The following is a 24,782-nucleotide window of genomic DNA, read 5'->3' as shown; positions in this document are numbered from 1 at the left end:
CGGATCTTGCAACTTTATATATTTGATATAAGGATAGCTGGACCATACAGGAGAAGCCCTTATTGTGTCCCTCCCATTTCCTTAGGCTACTTTCACACATCAGTTTTCTGCATTCAGGCACAATCCTTTTTTTTTGGATCCAACGATCAGGCAAAAAATGTAAATACCGTATCCACCGGATCCGTTTTTTAACGGATCCGTTATGCCGGATGCGTAAAAAAACGGATCCGTTGGATCCGTTTTGCATCTGTTTTTGAATCTGTTTTGTCTGGTTTTTTTTTTGCTGGATCCGTATTTTTCAAAACGTTGGAGCATGTGAAGTTTACAAAAACGGATCCGGCAGCCGCATCAGGTTTTTGCCGCATTGCGCCGGATCCGGCATCCATAGGCTTCAATTGTAAAACACGCCGTATCGCGCCGTATCCGGCGCGATGCGGTTTTTTTGCCGAACAAAAAAAACGTTACAAGATATGTTGCCTCCGGTCGCCGCTTTAATTAATTTTGCCGCATCCGGAAAAAAACAGATGCAATGCAAAGCCATCAGGCACAATCCGGTAACAATGCAAATCTATGGGGATAAAACGGATGCGGTACCGGATCCGTTTTACTCGTTTTTTTCCGGATTGTGCCTGATGGAAAAAACCTGATGTGTGAAAGTAGCCTTATAGATTGTAAGCTTGCGAGCAGGGTCTTCACTCCTGTAACTATTGAACCATGGGTTACTTTGTAATGTCTTTGTTGTCTGTACATGTCCCCCGCTTAATTGTAAAGTGCTGTGGATTAGGTTGAAGCTATATAAATAAAATTATCATTATTATAAGAGAACCTGTCACATGATTCATGCTGCCCAAACTGCGGGTAGCATGAATCCAATCCTAGATGCACGATTGAAGCCAGATATATTTTCCAGGAAAAACTCTGAATTTTCACATAAGATGTAGTTTAACATTGCTACAGGTGATTGACAGGTCTCTCCATTGTGTGCGTACATAGGGAAAGTCCTGTCAATCAACAGATCGGATTATAGAGAGAAGACCTCGCGTCGCCTCACATAGGTTCTCAGGAGAAAAAAGCGTATCCAGAATGGGGTAACTCCGGCACACTCGGGGTTGGTAAGGATGATCTCAATTGAGGTCCTCACAGGACGCACAGGACACTCGGTCGGCCATCACCACCACATCACAGGCATCTGTAGCCTGGTAGTCTCTGGACTTATTACCAAGTATAACCTATGGACCCCTTTCCCAGGTTAACCCCTTGAAGCCACAGCCATCCAGAGACCTACATCTACCAACTTATCTACATATACTTTTGCTTGAGATATTTCCCTGCTTATGAGCGATACACCATTGGAGAACCACATTTCCTATGTGATACCAGACCTTGCGGGATTTGCATATACCAATTGAGATCATCCTTACCAACCCCGAGGACATCAACTCTCTGGTCCTCAATTTTAGTCACAACATAGAAGCGTCCATTTGATTGCTTGATCTGATCAGTTCCTTCTATACACAGTATAGTGCTGCTAATATTCATCTCTAATTGAATCATCCGGCTCATCATAGCCGCTTCGATCTTGTGACTATGTGATCCTACATATATGGTCGTTTACGTACATATGTACCCTACATATATAACCTGCTGAATCCAGTCTGTCCGACCTGGCCGAAACGTCACCTGGCGGACATTACTTTGTACAGCACCCCTTTTTTCACGATTTTTTGCACTAATAAATGTATAGGATCTGAAATCAATTTTTTCGTGTATTTACTTCCTATACCCACTGGAAACGATTAGTGTGCCGGAGTTACCCCATTCTAATCACCAGATCGGGGCTGGGAGGGGTTATTAGGGGGAAGAACTGAAATAGCCACATCTCTGGCTATGGTCCATGGACCTTTAAAGTATATTTTCTCTGACATGCATGGCTGTAATCGTGGAGCTAGGATCTAATTCATGCTACACGTGGTTTGGGCAGTAGGAATCAGGTGACAAGTTCCTTCTAAATAACTTAAGCCTTGAGCCCACGTTGCCCATGTTCTTTTTCATGCTTTTTTCCTTGCTTCTTTTAATCAACAAAAGAAAGGGAAAAGCATCCCAGCAAATTCTATGAGGATCCTGACTACTGTGTACTGTGCACATGTTGCTTCTTTTTTCATTGCAGTTTTTGTTGCTGAAAAAAGAAGTACCATGTCAATTGCTTTTGGGTTTTTCCTGCTTTTTTTCACCAATTGACTTCAATGGAGTCAGTGAAAAACGCATGTGTAATGCCCACTTTGCTTTTTTTGTGCATATTTATATGCTTTTTTTACATCCCTGCAGCCATTTCCTCATCTCACGGTCTTTACCGTGGGACCTTACTGCAGGGAAGTCCAGTGACGTCAAAAGGTGACTTGAGTTCATTTAGTTTCCTGCAGATCCGCCTGCATGAACTCGGGTCACCGTGTCATGTCACCGGGGTTGACTGCACCTAGGCCACATAGCCAGTGTCATGACAGAAAAGTTCCGAAAACCCATTGTCAATAAACACCGATACACTCAAGCCATAACTTATAAACAGGAGAAACCTGAGTCGATAATAAATACTGATACCTTATGACTCAAACATAGCCAGTGTCAGTAGACATTTTCTCATCTTGAGGTCTTTACCGCGGGACCTTGCTGCAGGGAACTCCAATGGCGTAGGTGTCCTGGTCTGTGAGGCGATCCGTACCTCAGTAACCCGAGGTCGTCATGATGACGACACAAGGTTACTATGGCAGCTATTGGATCCCTGTGATTGCATTACAGAGATACGATTGCCAGGGAGAGGAAAGCGATTCCTCTCCCTGCCTCCTGAATGCTGCAATCGCACTGATTCCGTCCCCCGACGAAGCATACCAACGCGAAACACGTGTTGGGACGCCGGTCCCCACGTGTTATCCCGGTGTCTACAGTGATCTGGCCTTGGTGAGTAGTGCTGCCTTTATTGTGCTACACATGGAAGCACTCCATGTGAGCTTTTGATTCACTTTGATGCAGCTCCCCTTACTGCCCTGGGCTAAATGCCTATAGTCTTTTCTATGATCACTTTGCAGTGAAAAACTTCCTTTTTCTCCATTCTCCGGGACACGTGGGATTCTTTCCCCTTCAGCACCTTCCCTTCCGGTTCTACCTTGTACTGTATGTATTTATTGTCATACCCTATAGCGCCTAATTGTAATAAATATTCAAATTTTTCTCAAATTCTGCTTGTTTGGGTATTCTTTTCATTATTAGCAAATTTAAAGACTCTATCTGCTCTTCTTTACTAATCGCACTGATTGCAGCATTTAGGGGGTTAAACTACCAGGAGCGGCGCAGGGGCTGCTACTGGCAGCGAGAGTCGGGTCCCAACTGTAGGATCAGCAAGAGACTTGGCGCTAATCACGGGGGTGCAGTGCTTAAACCGTTGTTGATGCCATGACTTAAAAAAAGCACAAAAAGAAGTATGGAAAAAAGGATGTGAAAAAAACGCAATAAAAACTGCACATTTTTCTTGCCAAAACATGCATGTTTATGTGCAGATTTTCTGCACGCAAAAACGCAACGTGGGCATATAACCTTACTGAAAAAACATGGCTGCTAGTCTTCAGTAGAGGAAGGTAGGAAGGATAAAAATCGAAGAAGAGAAAGAATATTTAGGATAGACTCATGTATCACTAAACAGATGCATACTTCTGCATGAGGAGGACGGTCTGCAAACTCCTCAAAGTATTACTGATTTTTATTATCCTATATTTATTACAGCACTAGCATTTTAAGCAGGACCAAATTACCTAAAAGCTGAGTCTATAAGAAATTTTCTATTTTATGTACTTGATTCACTAAACACCATATCAAGTGAAATAGTCTCAGGCTCCTGAATTCGTGTGTAATTTCACGCACCTGAATCCTGAAGTATACATGCCGTCAGCGCGGAGATTGACAGAAAGAGTCAGCGTTAGGAGGCAGCCGAGTCGCTGCATACTAAGCAGGGTGCAGTGGGGGTTGTCCGATAGTAAAACCTGGCAGCACACTATACCACACACAAGACAGGGTTTTACATTTTAGGAATCAGCGGAAACACGGTTCTGCATTGTAAAATTAATTTCTGATTTATTTTATTCTATATCACACATTGATCATTAGGCGAAACACGAAAACTCCACAAAAATGATAGAAATGCAATCTCCTGCCGCAGCCTAAAATATTTATTCATAGCACAATATCTTACCAACCTATGTATTTCTTATATATAGATTTCTCACAACAAATATTTTACATTATTCACTTACTAATATTTCTCTGTATCTCCATTATTACATACAAGCAAGGGCAGATTACGCAGCATCCTTGGCTCACGAAGGCCACCCACCCACATACACTATCACCCCCGTTCCCTCATATCAGAGAAGAATTGTTGCACAAAATGCAGGGAATGTTTAAGCTATCGTCAACTTCCTGTGTCCGTGATATATTGATGATATCTTAGTCATTTACAGCATACCCACAGGAAAACCATAAATGTGTGACACATGAGGGCTCCACAGATTGAGATCAGAACATCTTGACAATGGCGGATGAGGGTTTGTGACTGGGCATCCACAGGTCTCCTCCTCTCTATATTTCGCTGTAAGCCAGTTCTGAAATTAGCTGTGACCAACATACATCAGTAGGTGCTACAATTACAAAATACCACCCCAACAGGACCACACAAATATGACAGTTCAGCACAGCTCCCAAACACGACTTTGCAGCACAACACAACTCAACAGAAGTCCCAACAAATGACTGTGCAGCACAAAATACGGTACCTCCCGAGCAGTCCCAACAAATGTAACTGTTCAACATGACATAATATCCCTAGAAGTCCAACAAATGTGACTGTCCAGCACAACATACCTCTCAAGAAGTTCCCAACAAATATGACTGTGCAGCACAACAAAACTCCTGAGAAGCTCCCACAAAATGACTGCAGGAGAACATACTTCTCCAGAAGTTCCAAAAAATGTGACTGTTCAACACAACATACCTTCCTAGAGGTCCCAACAAATATGACTGTTCAGCACAACATACCTACCCAGAAGTTCCAACAAATATGGCTATTCAGCACAGCACACCTCCCCAGAAGTTCCTAACAAATATGACTGTCCAGCACATCATACCTCACCAGAAGTCCCAAAAAATATGACTGATCAGCACAACATACCTCCCTAGAGGTCCCAACAAATTTGACTGTTCAGCATAACACACCTCCCCAGAACTTCCTTTCAAATATGAATGTTAAGCACAACACACCTCCCCAGAATTTGCCAACACACACAACAGTGAACAAAACATATTGCCCTATAAGTTCCCAAATAAATATGACCGTGCACACAACAACCTCCCCAGACGTTGCCAACAAACACAACAGTGCAGCATAACATACCTCCACTGAAGTCCGAACAAATATGACTGTGTAGCATAACATACCCCCGCAGAAGTTGCCAACAAACACAACAGTGCAAACGTATCGCCCCAAACGTTCGCAACAAATGTGACTGTACAGCACAGCATACTTCCACAGAAGTTCCCAACAAATACCACAGTGCAGGATTAAACACTTCACAAGTAGAGATGGGAGAATTGATGAGCATGACTCCGGTCCATCAACTGGGTCAGATCTATGACCGCTTGACAGGGGGCTGGTGAATCTCCTTACCTCCCAGCATTTCCAACTCTTATTTTGATTAACCAAACTGGCGAAACCCCGTGTGTGTCATGCCATAATAATGACATCGAGACAAACTGGGAATTCCGGGACATAAGGAGATTCACAGACCTCTTATTTAGTGGTCACAGATTACTGACCTGATTGATGGACTGAAGTCGAGAGAATCGAATCTTCCATCTATACTTGGGAGGTGTTTAATGTCGCACTGTCGTATTTGTTGGAACAAGCAATGGCAAGTACCACAGGGCAGCACATTTGGCATTATGTCCATTCTATATGGGCACTACAAGTGCAGTTTCTGCTGAATATATGCAGACAGACCCCTAACTGACTGGCCCACCAGGAGTCTGCCAGGAAGGCTGGATTATGAGTCTGTGACTGCATACAAACATAGTTTGGACCAACATTGATTACTATACCTGTTTAAACAAAATGGCTGCCAACGGAGAAGAGAATTTCTCAAGATTGCAGTTTAGCTGCAGGCAGTGCCAGGAATACATGTGCTGTACTTTGTGATCAGCAGCTGTTCCAATGCCCTTCACCACACAGTGATATCTGCACTGAAAGTCACATACTCAGAACACAAGTCTTGTATAGACCATGCTCAGCCCCATAGAATATTAAAGAACACATGAATCACAATCAGGGCCAGATTAAGGTTGGGGGGGCCCCTGGGCAGAAAATCTGGTGGGGGCCCCATAACGTTAACATTTTTAGCCATAACAGTAGAGCGCGAACCGTAGCATTTAGATATAAATCCAATGAACATTTATCTTATCCTGTTCTGCCACATTCAGATTTACAGGACTACAATACAGATACAGTCCAGGATCACTCACAGCCGTCACTTATACACACAGTACAATACAGATACAGTCCAGGATCACTCACAGCTATCCCTTATACGCACAGTACATTACAGACACAGTCCAGGATAACTCACAGCCGTCACTTATACACACAGTACAATACAGACACAGTCCAGGATCACTCACAGCCGTCACTTATACACACAGTACAATACAGACACAGTCCAGGATCACTCACAGCCGTCACTTATACACACAGTACAATACAGATACAGTCCAGGATCACTCACAGCTATCCCTTATACGCACAGTACATTACAGATACAGTCCAGGATCACTCACAGCCGTCACTTATACACACAGTACAATACAGACACAGTCCAGGATCACTCACAGCCGTCACTTATACACACAGTACAATACAGACACAGTCCAGGATCACTCACAGCCGTCACTTATACACACAGTACAATACAGATACAGTCCAGGATCACTCACAGCTATCCCTTATACGCACAGTACATTACAGATACAGTCCAGGATCACTCACAGCCGTCACTTATACACACAGTACAATACAGACACAGTCCAGGATCACTCACAGCCGTCACTTATACACATAGTACAATACAGACACAGTCCAGGATCACTCACAGCCGTCACTTATACACACAGTACAATACAGATACAGTCCAGGATCACTCACAGCTATCACTTATACACACAGTACAATACAGACACAGTCCAGGATCACTCACAGCCGTCACTTATACACACAGTACAATACAGACACAGTCCAGGATAACTCACAGCCGTCACTTATAAACACAGTACAATACAGACACAGTCCAGGATAACTCACAGCCGTCACTTATACACACAGTACAAAACAGACACAGTCCAGGATCACTCACAGCCGTCACTTATACACACAGTACAATACAGACACAGTCCAGGATCACTCACAGCCGTCACTAATACACACAGTACAATACAGACACAGTCCAGGATCACTCACAGCCGTCACTTATACACACAGTACAATACAGACACAGTCCAGGATCACTCACAGCCGTCACTTATACACACAGTACAATACAGACACAGTCCAGGATAACTCACAGCCGTCACTTATACACGGAAAGTAGAGTTAAGGCTGCTTTACACATTTCGATCTCGTATGCGATCATACACGCCCCCATCGTATGTGCGGAACAGGTAATTTGTTGCCCGTGTCGCACAAACGATTAACCCCCGTCACACGTACTCACCTTCCAAACGACCTCGCTGTGGGCGGCGAATATCCACTTCCTGAAGTGGGAGGGACATTCGGCGTCACAGCAACGTCACACAGCGGCCGGCCAATAGAAGCGGAGGGGCGGAGATGAGCGGGGCGTAAACATCCCGCCCACCGCCTTCCTTCCGCATTGCTGGCGGGTCGCAGGTAAGCTGTGTTCATCGTTCCCGGGGTGTCACACGTAGCGATGTGTTCTGCCTCAAGAACGATGAACAACCAGACGTTCAATTTTTAGAAATTGAACGACGTGTATGCGATCAACGTTTTAACGCACAATCAGGGTGGTACGTAGCTGTCACACACTACAATATCACTAACGATGCCGGATGTGCGTCACTTACGACGTGACCCTGCCGACACATCGTTAGGTATATTGTAGCATGTAAAGCTCGCTTTACTCACATTTTTTATTCATCCCAATGTTAAGGCAGCAGGGCCGGCTCCAGGTTTTTGTGGCCTCCGGGTGAAAGAGTCTCAGTGGACCCTATCCACACACAGACACGCACATACACATACAGGCATACGTACATATACATATTTGAAGACAAATTCAGAAAAATACAAATATATGCATGGTCATATACACTGACATACATGCAGACACAGACGCATTAGGGCTCGTGCGCACGTTGCGTAATTCCATGCATTTACGCTGCGTATAGCACTGCAGTGTAAATGCATGCGTCCTGCGTCCCCTGCACAGTCTATGAAGATTGTGCATGACTCGTGCGCATGTAGCTTTTATGAACGCAGTGATTTGGGTGCTAAAATGTTGACCCAAATCTGTGCGTTTATAAAATGAGCATGTCAATTATTCCGTGCGCTATGGATGCAGCTCCCACTCTGCCTATGGTGGGGGCAGCAGCCAGAGCGCATAAAATCGGCTTTTTTTGTACAGAAAAACTGCATCCATTATGCAGTGTTTCTGCAGCGCTTTGACGCGCACATGTGCTGTCAAATCGCTGCAGAATATTCAGCAGTTACGTGCGCATGAGCCCTTACAGGTATTAATATGGGAAAGTCGCCAGCAGCCTCACTCACCTCTCCCGCTTGTTTCCGTCCAGCTCCTCCAGGACATGTGGCTGTGTTTCACGATGGCTGTCACTAACAGACATGACTGCACACTGACAGCACTGCTGTATATACATCACAGGAGGGGCTGGGGGCTACAATATATACATTACAGGAGGGGCAGGGGGCATAGACGTTACTGAAGTGGCAAACAGCTCTGGTGGTGTACTCATTACTGGGATGGGTGACATAGCGCTCTGGGGGACCCATATAGTTCTGGGGGGGGCGCACAGACTGCTCTAATTCATATATACACACACAGTACTGCTGCTTACACACACAGCTCTGACACACACACACTACAATGCACCCCACACACACACACACACACAATACAATGCACCCCCCATCACCTCCTACACACACACACACACACACACACATTGCACCCCACATCACCTCCTACACACACACACAATGCACCCCACATCACCTCCTACACACACACAATGCACCCCACATCACCTCCTACACACACACAATGCACCCCACATCACCTCCTACACACACACAATGCACCCCACATCACCTCCTACACACACACAATGCACCCCACATCACATCCTACACACACACACACAATACACCCCACATCATCTCCTACACAAACACACACACACACAATGCACCCCACATCACCTCCTACACACACACAATGCACCCCACATCACCTCCTACACACACACACAATGCACCCCACATCACCTCCTACACACACAATGCACCCCACATCACTTCCTACACACACAATGCACCCCACATCACCTCCTACACACACACACACAATACAATGCACCCCCCATTACCCCTCCCCCCACATACAATACAACGCACCCCCCCATTACACCTCCCCCCACATACAATACAACGCACCCCCCCATTACCCCTCCCTCCACACACAATACAATGCACCCCCCATTAACCCTCCCCCACACACAATACAATGCACCCCCCCATTAACCCTCCCCCACACACAATACAATGCACCCCCCCATTAACCCTCCCCCACACACAATACAATGCACCCCTCATTAAACCTCCCCACACAGAATACAATGCACCCTCCATTACCCCTCCCCACACACATGATACAATGCACCCTCCATTACCCCTTCCCCCACACACAATACAACCCTCATCACCCCCTACACACACAAATTACACTGCCCCATCCCTACACACTCCTGCCTCCCCCCCTCCCTTGGAATACAGTGCTCCTCCTCTGCCTGTCACAGAGCTGTGTTCCTTCACAAATGTTCCCCGTTATGTGTCCTCAGCCCCTTCTCACTCATTCCCATTCATTACACCTGTCTCTTCAGCTCCTTCATGGAGCGCTCACTTCCTCTTGTCCCCTGTGTGGTGCCTGCAGCACTGTGTGATGACGTCAGCAAGGTGCTGATCTCATCACGTTGCTGCACGTCGGGGGCGGGGCCCAGTCCCGGCGCGCAGTTCAAATGTATTTACGTCTGAAAGACGCAAATACATTTGAATAGGAACGGAAAGAGGAAGCTGCGGTCATCGGCTCTGCTGCGCTCCTCTACACTGGGTGCATGCCGAGCACAACACACAGCAGAGCCAGCACAGCGCGCTGCCTCCTGCTAGTGTGCCTGGCATGTACACAGTGTAGAGGAGCGCAGCGGGGACAGCAGATACAGCGGACCACCACACCGTGCCCCTGCTTCTAGGGGGGGCAGCTGCCCCGCCTCTCGCTGGGTACGGCCGCAGCACATAGCAGGGAGCATTAGCACACCTCTGACCCCGGAAGTGCAAGCGGCCGCTGGTACTTCCGGTGTCAATCAGCGTCCTGTGCCTGCAGTTTGTTTTTGCGTCTTAAAGACGCAGATACAAATAAATAGCGGTGCTTCAACACCCCCGCGCCCCCCCCCCCCCCCGAAAACACAGCTGATTTATTAGACTGTCTTTACGGAGGGGGTGAGGGTGTGACGAAAAAAAAAAAATGCTGACAGGTGCCTAGTGCCAAGTATGGTGGGGGCCCCCTTAGAAGCTCTTTTGGTGGGGGCCCCTGGGCTGGAGCCCCGTCTGCCCCGCCTATAATCCGGCCCTGATCACAATATATGACCAAACTAAATGGGTTTACCCTAGTGTTAAACAGGCAGTGAAATGGTTTAATCTCGGATAGTTTGTCTAGCACTACCAGGACTGCTGTAAATGAGAAACTATAAGACAGAACAGCATAAATAGGGTCTTATCTAACAGACTAATATCCAGTGGCGGATATACCGCCAGTGCAGCTGTACCAGGGCCCGGAGGTTCAGGAAGCCCACGCTGGCTGGTTAATAATGATGGCAATCTGACCTGTTGTCTGGAGCTCGAGGCTCCGGGGGGCCCCTAGCCAGACTGCCCTTATCACATGCAGCATGACGGGCAGGGAGCAATCCCGCAGCTCCGCACAGCGCAGGCAGCGGAACGCAGGAATCTGTTCTCTGCTCCTTGCCCGACACTTTTTCTGTGTACCGCGCACCTTGATGACGTCAGAACGCCGCGCGCACCTGTATCATTCGAAAAGTACTCGGCAGGAGAAGCAGTGGCGTGACAGGGGTGAAAAGGTGAGAGGTGACTAACAGCTTGAGGAGGGGACAATAAGGAGGGTAAGTCAGGGGTGACTAATAGCCTGGGGAGGGGACAATAAGGAGAGGCATGTGAGGGGTGACTAATAACCTGAGGAGGGTACAACAAGGAGGGGGAGATGAGGGATGACTAATAATCTAAAAAGGGGACAATAAGGAGGGGGAGGTGAGGTGTGACTAATAACCTGAGGAAGGAACAATAAGGAGGGCAAGGATTGGGATCAGAAGAGGGTGGAAGAGGGGCTTCAGGGCCTTATGATAAATGCAAGGAGGAGTGGGGAGGTTGGGGTGGATGGGGAGGAAGACATTATATGTGAATTTCAAAGCAACCTGTCCAGTCCTCTATGCCCTCCAGCAGCATTCACATCTGTTTGTCAGAATTCCCTGCCTAATCAGCCTTGTGTAATGTTATTCACTAAAATGAATATTTAAAAAACAAAGCATTTATAAAGTGTTTAGGGTCCTGACTAGTTGATAGGGTGTTAGGCGTTTATTAGGGCTGCGGTGATCAGTGTGATAAGACTAGTTGTGGCTGGAAGTTGGCAACATGACGGTCTGAACAGACGGAGAAGAAACAAGAGAAAATAACTAAGCAGAAGAGATGTCAGCAGTAAGTAACTTTTTGAAAATATTTATTCTGTACGGTATGACGTGGAGGATTGCTGTCATTTGCTAAATCCATTAGGCCACATTCTTACATTTGTGTGACATTTCCATGTGTTGCCAGACTTTTTTATTAGGCGGCACACAGACTCATATAGTTTCATAAATCAATTCACATATCTGTGAAAATCATAGATCCGAGAATGAGATCTGCGAGACTGCGAGCATGTGCTGTTCTGATCTGATTATGAGGAATAGGACATACTCCAAAGGCCTGCGCGTTGTCCGAGAAAAAAAAGTCAGGCAGCACACCGACTCTGCACATGGATGCAGGATACAACCTCATTATGTATAACACCGTCCATTAGAATTTAGTGTACTCACTATGTTAAGCGCCGTCCTTAATTACATAGTTTCCCCTTTTATTATGTATAACACTGTTCCTTATTAGCATCCTTGCTAGTTATGTACAGTCATATGAAAAGGTTTGGGCACCCCTATTAATGTTAACCTTTTTTCTTTAGAACAATTTGAGTTTTTGCAGCAGCTATTTCACTTTCATATATCTAATAACTGATGGACTGAGTAATATTTCTGGATTGAAATGAGGTTTATTGTACTAGCAGAAAATGTGCAATCCGCATTTAAACAAAATTTGACAGGTGCAAAAGTATGGGCACCCTTATCAATTTCTTGATTTGAACAATCCTAACTACTTTTTACTGACTTACTAAAGCACTAATTTGGTTTTGTAACCTCATTGAGCTTTGAACTTCATAGGCAGGTGTATCCAATCATGAGAAAAGGTATTTAAGGTGGCCACTTCAAAGTTGTTCTCCTATTTGAATCTCCTATGAAGAGTGGCATCATGGGCTCCTCAAAACAACTCTCAAATGATCTGAAAACAAAGATTATTCAACATAGTTGTTCAGGGGAAGGATACAAAAAGTTGTCTCAAAGATTTAAACTGTCAGTTTCCACTGTGAGGAACATAGTAAGGAAATGGAAGAACACAGGTACAGTTCTTGTTAAGCCCAGAAGTGGCAGGCCAAGAAAAATATCAGAAAGGCAGAGAAGAAGAATGGTGAGAACAGTCAAGGACAATCCACAGACCACCTCCAAAGACCTGCAACATCATCTTGCTGCAGATGGTGTCACTGTGCATCGGTCAACAATACAGCGCACGTTGCACAAGGAGAAGCTGTATGGGAGAGTGATGCGAAAGAAGCCGTTTCTGCAAGCACGCCACAAACAGAGTTGCCTGAGGTATGCAAAAGCACATTCGGACAAGCCAGTTACATTTTGGAAGAAGGTCCTGTGGACTGATGAAACAAAGATTGAGTTGTTTGGTCATACAAAAAAGCGTTATGCATGGAGGCAAAAAAACACGGCATGCCAAGAAAAGCACTTGCTACCCACAGTAAAATTTGGTGGAGGTTCCATCATGCTTTGGGGCTGTGTGGCTAATACCGGCACCAGGCATCTTGTTAAAGTTGAGGGTTGCATGGAATCAACTCAGTATCAGCAGATTCTTGACAATAATTTTCAAAAGAATCAGTGACGAAGTTGAAGTTACGCAGGGGATGGATATTTCAGCAAGACAATGATTCAAAACACCACTCCAAATCTACTCAGGCATTCATGCAGAGGAACAATTACAATGTTCTGGAATGGCCATCCCAGTCCCCAGACCTGAATATCATTGAACATCTGTGGGATGATTTGAAGTGTGCTGTCCATGCTCGGCGACCATCAAACTTAACAGAACTGTAATTGTTTTGTAAACAGGAATGGTCAAATATACCTTCATCCAGTATCCAGGAACTCATTAAAAGCTACAGGAAGCGACTAGAGGCTGTTATTTTTGCAAAAAGGGGATCTACAAAATATTAATGTCCCTTTTATGTTGAGGTCAGGGGTGGGCTTCAAATTTTTAACAACAGGTTCTCTGTAAACCCCGCCCATTTGAAAACCACACCCATTATGTAACCACACTCATTTTGTTAGCCACACCCATTTTCACATACTTTCCTCAACCAAAAAATACAAGTAATTTAAGGTAAAATCTCTTTCCTCTTCTTCCCCTCCTCTACCTTCACTCTCCTGTCTAGCATGAGATGTTCCAGTCACTGTCACTCTTATTGTATTAAACAATTTTTCTACAGTTTTTAAAAATTATTACTAAAGGAGCCCTGCTAAAATTGGAATGGGCGACCTTCCCCATACAAATCCCATCCCATGTGGCTCCTTTCCCCCAACAGATCCCATCCCATGTGGTCTCTTGCCTCCTGCAGATTCCATCCCATTATGGCCTCTTTCCCCCTGCAGATCCCATCCCATTATGGCCCCTTTCCCCCTGCAGATCCCATCCCATTATGGCCCCTTTCCCCCTGCAGATCCCATCCCATTATGGCCGCTTTCCCCTGCAGATCCCATCCCATTATGGCCTCTTTCCCCTGCAGATCCCATCCCATTATGGCCTCTTTCCCCCTGCAGATCCCATCCCATTATGACCCCTTTCTCCATGCAAATACCATCCTATTATGGCCTACTCTCCCCATATAGAGGAAGCCACATAAGAGGGGAGCTATATGTGGATATAGCTCCCCTCTTATGTGGCCTCCTCTCCCCATATAGCCACATATAGCTCCCCTCTTATGTGGCCTCCTCTTCCCATATAGCCACATATAGCTCCCCTCTTATGTGGCCCCGCTCCCCATATAGCCACATATAGCTTCCCTCTTATGAGGCCCCTCTCCCCATATAGCCACATATAGCTCCCCTCTTATGTGGCCTCCTCTCCCCATATAGCCACATATAGCTCCCCTCTTATGTGGCCTCCTCTCCCCATATAGCTACATATAGCTCCCTCTTATGTGGCCCCTCTCCCCATATAGCCACATATAGCTCCCCTCTTATGTGGCCCCTCTCCCCATATAGCTGCCATGTTATGTGGCCCCTCTTCCTGCATTTTCGGCTCACTAAGCACTTACCTGCATCGGCGGCCTCTCCTGTGTCTCCCGTCCTCCTCCGCGTCACTCTGCACGCTGACTGACGGCAGGAGGAGGAGCTCCCTCCTCTCACTGCCGTGAACTGTCTGCAGCGTCAGCATGTCTTTGCATGCCGGGTCAGGGAGCAGACAGGCTCCACTGAACCAGGAAGTGTGGCGCGGAGGGGCGGGGACAAAAAAAAAAAACCGGTTCTCCAGAACCGGACAGAACCGGCTGAATCCCACCCCTGGTTGAGGTGCTCATACTTTTGCACCAGTCAAATTTTTTTTAAATGCGGATTGCACATTTTCTGTTAGTACAATAAACCTCATTTCAATCCAGAAATATTACTCAGTCAGTTATTAGATATATGAAACTGAAATAGCTGTTGCAAAAACCCAAATTGTTATAAAGAAAAAAGGTTAACATTAATAAGGGTGACCAAACTTTTTCATATGACTGTATGGCGCTGTTGTCCCGGACGTGTACCGCCCCAGTAGCGGTCAAACTGCTTGGATCCGGGCGTTGCTACTCGTGGCTCGAGTGTCTCCGGATCCGGGGGCTCAGGGTCACTCCAAAACTTGATGGGGGGTTATTTACAGGGGAGAGAGAGTTTGTGACGCCACCCGTGGTGTACGGTAATTGGGAGTACCGCCGCTGCCGTTGGGAGTACCCAGGGTGATGGAGTGGGGCAGCAAGGTGTCGTGGCCCTCCATGGGTAGGGGTGTGCCCCGGGACTCGGTGGGATGCCGTGGGATGCAGGGGTCACTCAGGTACTCACTCAGTCAATAAGCAGATGCTGACAACCGGGTAAACCAAATCTTGGCGTAATGGGGATAGTGCCCCGATTCTGGAGCGGGTGGGAACAGATCATAAAGGCTCCGTTCTCCTCAGGTGAATTGTCGGGTTGCCTGAAGCTTCTCCCTGACCTAGAGTCCGTGTACCCCGCAGTGCCTTCGTTCCCTGACCGGTGACAGTGCCAGGCTGCCAACTGTCCTCCTTGACAGGTCCAGGCACCTAGCCGCAATTCCCTGTGACCGGGGTCCAACTTCTCTAGGTCCAGACCACCGTCTGCAACCTAGACAGCTTCTCTTGGGAGCCACCACTTCCAACCTCCTCTGAGCTCCTCACAGCTCGAGGGCTACTTCCCAACTCTCCTCTCACTAACTGACTGACTAAGCAACTCACCTCCCCTCCCTGCCCCCCACCAGGTGGGCGACTCTATTCCACTGAAGCCGTCCACTGGTGTGTCTGGTGGGTGTGATGCAGGGTGTATCTAGGATCTGATTTGCTGTTGGATGCAACACCATTAGATAGGGACCCAGAACCAAGAGGGAGGCGGAATACTGCATGGAAGGGCAGCTTGTGCAGTACCCTGAGACGACCTGATAGTCCAGGGGCGTCACACTGTCCCTTACTATATAGTGTCCTCTCTTGTTATGTATAGCACTGTCTCTTATATAGCATATATAGTATTCTTGTTATTTTTTACATTCATAGCACCCTCTCCTTATTATATAATCCTCTCTTATTAGATATAAAATGACTGCTGATGGAGCAGCATCTGACCAGAAGACCAGTCCATCAGACAAGAAGCTTTATCATGTTCCATCAGCAGTCATGTCATTTTATATCTAACAAGAGAGAATGCTATGAAATAAGAGAAGGCGCAATATATAGCAAAATTAACAAGAGAATCCAACATATAAGGGATGGTGCTGTACATAACAAAAGAGGGCACTATGTATTATATATGTATATACATATATGTCTGTAGCTTTGTCGCCATAAAAGAAAGGCGGGCCCAGGCACAATTTCTTGCACATAGGCCCCAAGCTTTCAGTGTCCGCCCCTACTGATATCAACATATGCAGAGTGTGTGCTCACCTTGCTGAGTTGTGAATCAGAAAAATGGTGTGTTGGTGACTGCCGTGCTGGGAAGTAACAGAGATCAATGTACTATTTCCAGATGACTGTCAGTTTATTTCTCAACGTGTTTAAAAAAGTCGTCACACTTCTTCCTCAGGAGAACGACCAGGTTGGTTCTCCTGAGGAAGTAATGTGATCACTTCGAAACGCGTTGAGAAATAAACCACCAAAGTGCATTGGTCTCTGTTACTTCCCAGCATGGCAGTCATCACCACGCCGTGTTTTTGGTTCTCCATCAGGACTACTGTGCCGAACATGGTGTCTCCTGGGCATAACAGTTTCCTGAGGAACCGTATGCACCAGCCAAAGTGGCACATGTGGCCTTCTGGGCCATAGATTAGAGGGGACTGCAGTAGAGACTTGCTGCTAATATAATAGTAACTGCAGATTCCCAATATATGGTTTACTACTATTATCCACTAAAAATGTGATGATGATGATGATAATAGTAGATAACAGACAGGAAAAAAATGCCCAAATCCAAATAGGAAAACAGTTTCTCGGATGTATCATTACAGTGGAGACGTGTGCACTGCTCGTTATTTTTATTGATCTATTAATCTCACATAGCCATATTCACATTGCGATCGCTCTTCTTTATGTATAGCCAGTAGGTTCTTCATATTCCTCTTACCAATGTCACCTGCTTTATTTTATTGCCACATAGTATTTTCCTATTTATATGCCATCTGTATTCTTTATTTCCAGGGTATTAAAGAAGACATGTTTGAATAACCGCGCTGTATTAATATTTTCCTGGCTAACTCATTGACTGATATGGCACTCATGCAAGTCAGAATCAGTCCTAATTAAGATTTATGGTATGATATTACGTGCATTACAATAAGCGCCTGGGATTTCTAAGAGATGTGATTATTCTTCCTTGTAGTGGATATTTTACCAGCCAGTACTTCTCACAGCGCTGTCTAATGAAGCACAGTGAGCTGACGGCAGTGACAGATTTAAGGAGTCCATTCTGTCTAGAAGAGTAGTTTCATTAGAAACAGTGAAAAGGCCATACTAAGACATGATGTAGAGTCATTGTGACTAGATCTGATTAGTGGAGAAGAGCGTTCTCCAGAACAAGACTAATGTTCCTTATAACATTTATGGCAGAATGGGCAGGACATCCCCTTAATTTTATCATCTATATGTGAAAACACCAGAATACAATGAAATCCACATCTGGCTCCAGTGAACTGACTAGTCTTAAATGTCTATATACAATATGTCTGCAAATGACCGAGACAGATCACCCAACGAGCATGAGCACACCACAACTTTAAAGCCCTGTGCGCACTTACCGGATTTTGCCGCGGATTTGCTGCATGTTTCGCTGCAGAAAATGTTCATAACATCTCTGCAGTGAATCACCAGCAAAACCTAAGGGGAAAAAAAATCCTGTGCGCACTAGGCGGATTTTGACAGCTGCATGTTTTGCTGCGGGATTCCCGCAGCAAAAACAATTGCATGTCAATTCTTTTCCGCACGTTGCTGCGGGATTTCACTCATAATCGAGAAATAACGCAGGCAGCAAATTCTGTGAAGTTCACTGCGTTTTCCTGCGCTATTCCCTGCGGTATTTTGCGGTTTACCTGCGGTAATGTACATCGCTGCCCTGCGATTTGCAGGGAAGTGATGTCATTACATGAAGAGGAAGCGGAGGAGAGAGTAAACACACACACACACACACACACAGATCACAGACAGACATCACAGACATAGAACACAGACACACATATCAGACACAGACATACAATACACACAGATCGCACTCACACACAGACATATAGAATACACATAGAAAGCAAACGGAAATATAGAAAAAAAAACACGTGGGCTCCGCTGTATATTTACCATCCAGCCGAGGTAAGCACACAGCGGCGGCCCGGTATTCTCAGGCTGGGGAGGGCGAGGGGCAGAGTTAATGTCCCCCACTTCCCGCAGCCGAGAATATCAGCCACAGCTGCCCCGGGACTGTCGCATGCATTATGCGGCACTACCGGAGTGTCCCCGGCTCTTCTTGCTGCCGTGATGCAGTGGCAGTCAGGGTAATACAAGGAGTTAATGGCGGCGGATCACCGCCATTAACTCCAGGCTTGATCATGGCAGCGTCTATGTGACAGCTGACATGATCAACCCGTAAGTGAAGTGAAAAAACACACACAGAAAAATCCTTTATTTTCAATAAAACACAAAAAAGCCCCGTACACCCTTTTATTAACCCCTCCCGAAACAAAGCTCTGACGTAATCCACAGCTCCTGCGTCCTGCGATGCTTGTATCCAGCCGCGACTGACACAGACACTGCTGAATGCAGCCTCGCAGCGAGACAGCAGAGGTAACTCCAGGGCATTTCCCACGGCCGGTAATGTGAACTCACTGCCGACTGTGAGAAATGCAGCGTGCTCACGGGGACTCTATCTATCTATCCCTCTATCTATCCCTCTGTCTGTCTATCTATCTATTCTTCTATCCATTCTTCTGTCTATTTCTCTATCTATCTCAGAATGAAATGACTTTTTTTTTCTTCAATGTGCTTTATTGCATTGAATGCAATAAAGCACATGTACTAACCCACACGCGGCAAAACCGCGGCAATACCTGTGCTGTTTTTATTTGTCTTAGTTAAAACTGTTATTTAATGTTTTCATGCTTGTCTCTGCTGCCATCTACTGGTCAGACCTTTCGGCTCCTCTGTTTCCTTTGCCCAGCCCATGGGAGTGTCCGATGACCCTCTTGCATCACATCCTGGGATATTTTTTTCCAAAGCAGAGTCTGTGAGAACAACATCCCTTATTGGAGCTACTAGGAGCAAAGTCTTCTGACCACGTAGTAGCTTCAGAGGCAAGCATCGCTGAGAATTACAATGCCAAGTACTTGGATTAGTGCACTCTGCATGTCCTAACCTTTGGAGAAAATAAACCACCATTGTTTCATCTCAGCATGTGCATGTTTTCACTCTGGAGTGCTCTGGTCCTGTCTGCCCCACCTATAGGAAAAACGAAGGTAAGACTCTCACAACCTCTCACAACTACGCACCTTCCATCGCCTTTAAGTGGGGACAGAACAGTCAGAAGACTGCTTAAGAGCTCAATACCCCGGCTACAGATCCCTAAGAGCCCTGTAACTTCCCATGTAATCTGCCTAGCAACAAGCCTTGTGCACTAGTCTGCCTGCACAGTGCATGCCTGGACAAGCCTAAGGGGAAGCTCTCCCATCTGCCATGTCATATATCACCTCTGCTTGCATTGTAAAGGGACAGTTTATGCACCTGCTGTTTCCCTCTAGCCATACCACTTCTATAGACTTGCAGTACATTATACCTCATTACTGCACATCGCTGCACTCCGAACCCCAAGTTTTACTAAAGACACCTTGGGAATCTCATCAGGGAGTCCTTGCAGAGCTGCACAACGATTTTGGATCCCTATTCAAAAGTCAAGTTTCTTAAAGAGACAGTACACCTTAAATAAAAATGGCCGAAAAAGACCTCGGACAGTTCCCCACTGCTGAAACAGAGCAAATACAACCTGATACTGTCCATTATGAAGCCCAGGAGGCAGAGCCCACGCTTTCAGCAGACCAAGTTGTCCGACCGAAGCGCTCTTCCAAACCCACGATAAAGGCCGCTGAAAACTATCACACTATGAAAGATGAGCTATGTGAACACCTGGAAGAACAGTGGGAACGAGTCACCTATTACATGTCAAGACTTGAATCCTCATCAGGTGATGCCACATGCTTACAAGCCGCTCTGGAACAGCTGAACACAGCTCATGAAAGATACAAGAGACTGTCAACAAGGTACATTACCTTTCTAAAAGACTCTAAAATTGATGAAGCTCTTTCAGACCTGAGCAAGGCAGAAGAGGTAGACAAGGAAAGAGATGCCAAGGTGCAAGATGCCATAGACAAGGCCGAACACCGTATCTCTCACCAGCAAGAAACCAGATCACACCGATCAACCTCATCAAGACGTTCCTCTCGGTCATCCAGGTCATCATCCTCAAGAAGCTCAGCCCTGAGCGACAGGATACTAGAGGCCCGCATAAGAGCAGAGGAATACAAGGTGAGACATTCCTTCACAGAAAGAGAAGTAGAGGAAGAAGCCAAAAGGGCAGAAGCAGAAGCCAAAAGGGCAGAAGCAGAAGCCCTTGCAAAAGCAGAAGCTGCTAAAGCTGAAGCCAAAAGGACAGAAGCAGAAGCCCTTGCAAAAGCAGAAGCCGCTAAAGCAGAAGCCCATGCAAAAGCAGAAGCTGCTAAAGCGGAAGCAAAAAGGGCAGAAGCGGAGGCTCGGATAAAGATTCTTCGGTCACAGATGGAAGAGGAAGTTGCGCTAGCTAAAGTGAGACTACTTGAGCAAGCATTGATCCAAGGTCCTGATCCAGCTGACTCGCCACCACTGGAAGCAGACAATCCAGTTGATCGCACCAGAGACTATGTACTGAATCAGTTACCTGTAGCAACCCCGGTTTGCAGTACCGTCGAAGCCGACAACACCGAAACCTCCAACTTACCTCTACCAGTGCCAGTGCCACCTAAAGCACCCGAGCAAATTAATAACAGTCACCAAGAGGTCCCCTCTCAAACACAGTCACCACAGCAAGATGGCAACCAAGTGTTTCCTGACCCGCTTCCACAGCTCAAGCAGCGGTCATCAGAATCTACAGAGGCTAAACCACAGCTCAACCCTGCAGCAACGTCATTCTACCCGGGAACATCTCATCCATTCACGCCAGGCAGCCCATACGCCCCAGGGGCATCACGAGTCGTCGTGGCAACAAGTGAGAAATCAGATATGTCTGAGTTTGCCAGGTTCATGGTGAGCAGAGAGCTAATCAACACTAGTCTCACGAAATTTGATGATCGTGCAGAGAGCTACAGGGCCTGGAAAGCAACTTTCAAGGCAGCCATCGCCAATCTCAACTTCACTGCAGAACAGGAGGTCGACCTCCTGATCAAGTGGTTGGGCCCAGGCTCTACAAACCGTATCAAGAGCCTCAGAACCGTCTATGTGGGACAAGCAGAAGCAGGTCTCGCTGCTCCATGGCAGAGACTGGAACGCACCTTTGGCAGCGCAGAAGCAATAGAGAAAGCCCTATTCAAGAGACTGCAGGACATCCCAAAGATCAACCTTAAAGAAGTCCACAAGCTTCAAGACCTAAGTGATCTGCTCATGGAGCTGGAGCTCGCCAAAAGAGATCCTCGTCTGTCTGGGCTGTGCTACCTGGATACAGCCCATGGAGTGAACCCAATCGTGGTGAAGCTGCCATACAGTCTGCAGGAGAAATGGGCAACGTCAGTCTCAAGGTACAAAAGAATGCATGACGTCACCTTTCCCCCATTTACTCAGTTCTGCAAGTTCATCGATGAGCAGGCCCAGATGAGGAACGACCCCAGCCTCGACTTCCTAGAGTTCAACACTTCGGCAGCCGCAACATCATCATCAAGGTATGAAGGTGCCATACACAAACGCAGAGACATTAAGAACACTGTGAGTGTCAGGAAGACTGAGCTACCATCACCTGCAGCACGCACAGATAAACAGAACACCATCCCATCACGAGATAAGTCTTTCAATCAAGAATGTCCCATCCATAAAAAACCGCATTCACTGAACAAGTGCAGAGGGTTTAGATCCAAAACCCTACAGGAGCGCAAGAAAGTCCTCACAGAGCTTGGGATTTGTTTCAAATGCTGCGCATCACTTGAGCACATGGCCAAGGACTGTAAATCCATCGTCAAGTGTGAGGAGTGTCATAGTGAAAAACATGTTTCAGCCATGCACCCAACCCAGCTAGCTAGAGACACACCGGCTGCAGTCACCACCACTCCCACTCCAAGTCATGGCGGGGAGTCCAAGAATCAGACTGACACCACCACAGCCGTCTCCTGCTCATGCTCAGAGGTATGTGGAGAGGGCCAAACACAGAAATGTTGTGCCCGAATATGCCTCATCAAGGTTTATCCCGAGGGACATCCAGAAAAGGCAATGAAGGTGTATGCCATCATAGACGACCAAAGCAACCGGTCCCTAGCAGGAACCAAATTCTTTGAAGCCTTCGGAATTAATGGACCATCAGAACCCTACACCTTGAACACCTGCTCGGGTCGCATAGAGACTAGCGGCAGAAGAGCCCAGGGATTCATTGCTTCTCCCATCAATGGGAAGACTGAAATACCTCTACCAACGCTCGTTGAATGTGACCAAATACCCAGCCACAGGAATGAAATTCCTACCCCAGAAGCTGCATTTCATCAACCACACCTAAGACACCTCGCTAGCGCTATCCCACCTCTGGACAATAACGCAGAGATTTTACTCCTGCTCGGCAGAGACAATCTAAGGGTACACAAGGTGCGACAGCAGTGTAATGGGCCTGACTATGCACCATACGCCCAGAGACTGGACTTGGGGTGGGTAGTCATAGGAAATGTGTGCGTTGATCGATCAGAAATTGATTCCTTCAAGACTTATGTGCATGAAGATGGGCGCACAACCTGCTTAAAGCCATGTCCTCATCACTATGGAGTGAAAGAGAAGTCTCCAGACACAATACAGCTACCTGACATCGCTTCTTCTCTGCATATCGACAACTTGGGAAGATCAGTCTTTCACACAACCAAGGACGACGATAAAGTAGCCTTGTCAGTAGAGGACAGAGAATTCATCGAAATAATGGACTGTGAGTTTTCTAAAGACAAAACCAACCATTGGGTCTCTCCATTACCCTTCCGATCTACCAGGGTAAGACTCCCAAATAACCGAGCTCAAGCTCAGACCAGATTTAACTCTCTTCAGCGTTCTATGAGCAGCAAACCTGAAATGAGAGAACATATTGTTGCCTTTATGGACAAAATATTCCGCAACAACCACGCAGAACCTGCTCCATTCTTGAAGAAGAACGAAGAGTGTTGGTATCTGCCTTCATTCGGTGTATACCACCCACGAAAACCGAATCAAATCAGGGTTGTCTTCGACTCCAGCGCCAAACACGAAGGCGTATCCCTTAACGATGTTCTCCTCACAGGTCCTAACCTAACAAACAACTTGGTAGGAGTATTGCTGAGGTTCAGAAAAGAGCTTGTCGCCATCACTGCCGATATTGAACAGATGTTCCACTGTTTCCTAGTCAGAGAGGACCACCGGAACTTCCTCAGATTTCTGTGGTACAAGGATAATGACACCAATAAAGAGATGGTGGAATATCGTATGAGGGTCCACGTGTTTGGAAACAGCCCTTCACCCGCAGTTGCAACCTATGGTCTCCGGAGAATCGCATTAGAGGGAGAGTCCGAGTATGGAACAGATGCCAGAGACTTTGTTGAGAAAGACTTTTATGTAGATGATGGGCTCAAATCACTACCCACCGAGGAAGAAGCCATTGATTTGCTCAAAAGGACTCAAGGCATGCTGTCCCAGGCAAAACTCAGGTTACACAAAATTGCTTCCAATAGCCTGACCGTAATGAGAGCCTTTGAGTCGGGTGATCACGCCCCTGGGTTCAAGAACATTGACTTGGGGTTAGACAGTCCACCCGTGCAGAGGAGCCTGGGCATCAGATGGGATCTTGCAGCCGACTCCTTCGGATTTCAAGTAAGTTGCTCAGACAAGCCATTCACAAAACGTGGTGTCCTCTCTATAGTGAACAGCTTGTTCGACCCACTGGGATTTGTGGCGCCTATCACTATACAAGGCAAATCCTCGCTGAGACAATTCTCTGAAACCGTCAAGGACTGGGATACCCCACTCCCTTCCGACAAACAGCAAAAA

General features: G+C 46.5%; 1 protein-coding gene across 3 annotated transcripts in view; it reads right to left on the bottom strand.

Annotated features, from left to right (window-relative positions):
* Positions 1-24,782, bottom strand: part of LOC142251341 (putative E3 ubiquitin-protein ligase MID2) — a 561,844-nt gene that overhangs the window by 98,052 nt on the left and 439,010 nt on the right. The window lies entirely within an intron of this gene.

This window comes from Anomaloglossus baeobatrachus, chromosome 9, assembly GCF_048569485.1.
Source record: "Anomaloglossus baeobatrachus isolate aAnoBae1 chromosome 9, aAnoBae1.hap1, whole genome shotgun sequence".
Classification (NCBI taxonomy): Eukaryota; Metazoa; Chordata; class Amphibia; order Anura; family Aromobatidae; genus Anomaloglossus; species Anomaloglossus baeobatrachus.
Note: the sequence above shows the minus strand (reverse complement) of the source record. Positions and strands in the feature narration are given on the sequence as shown.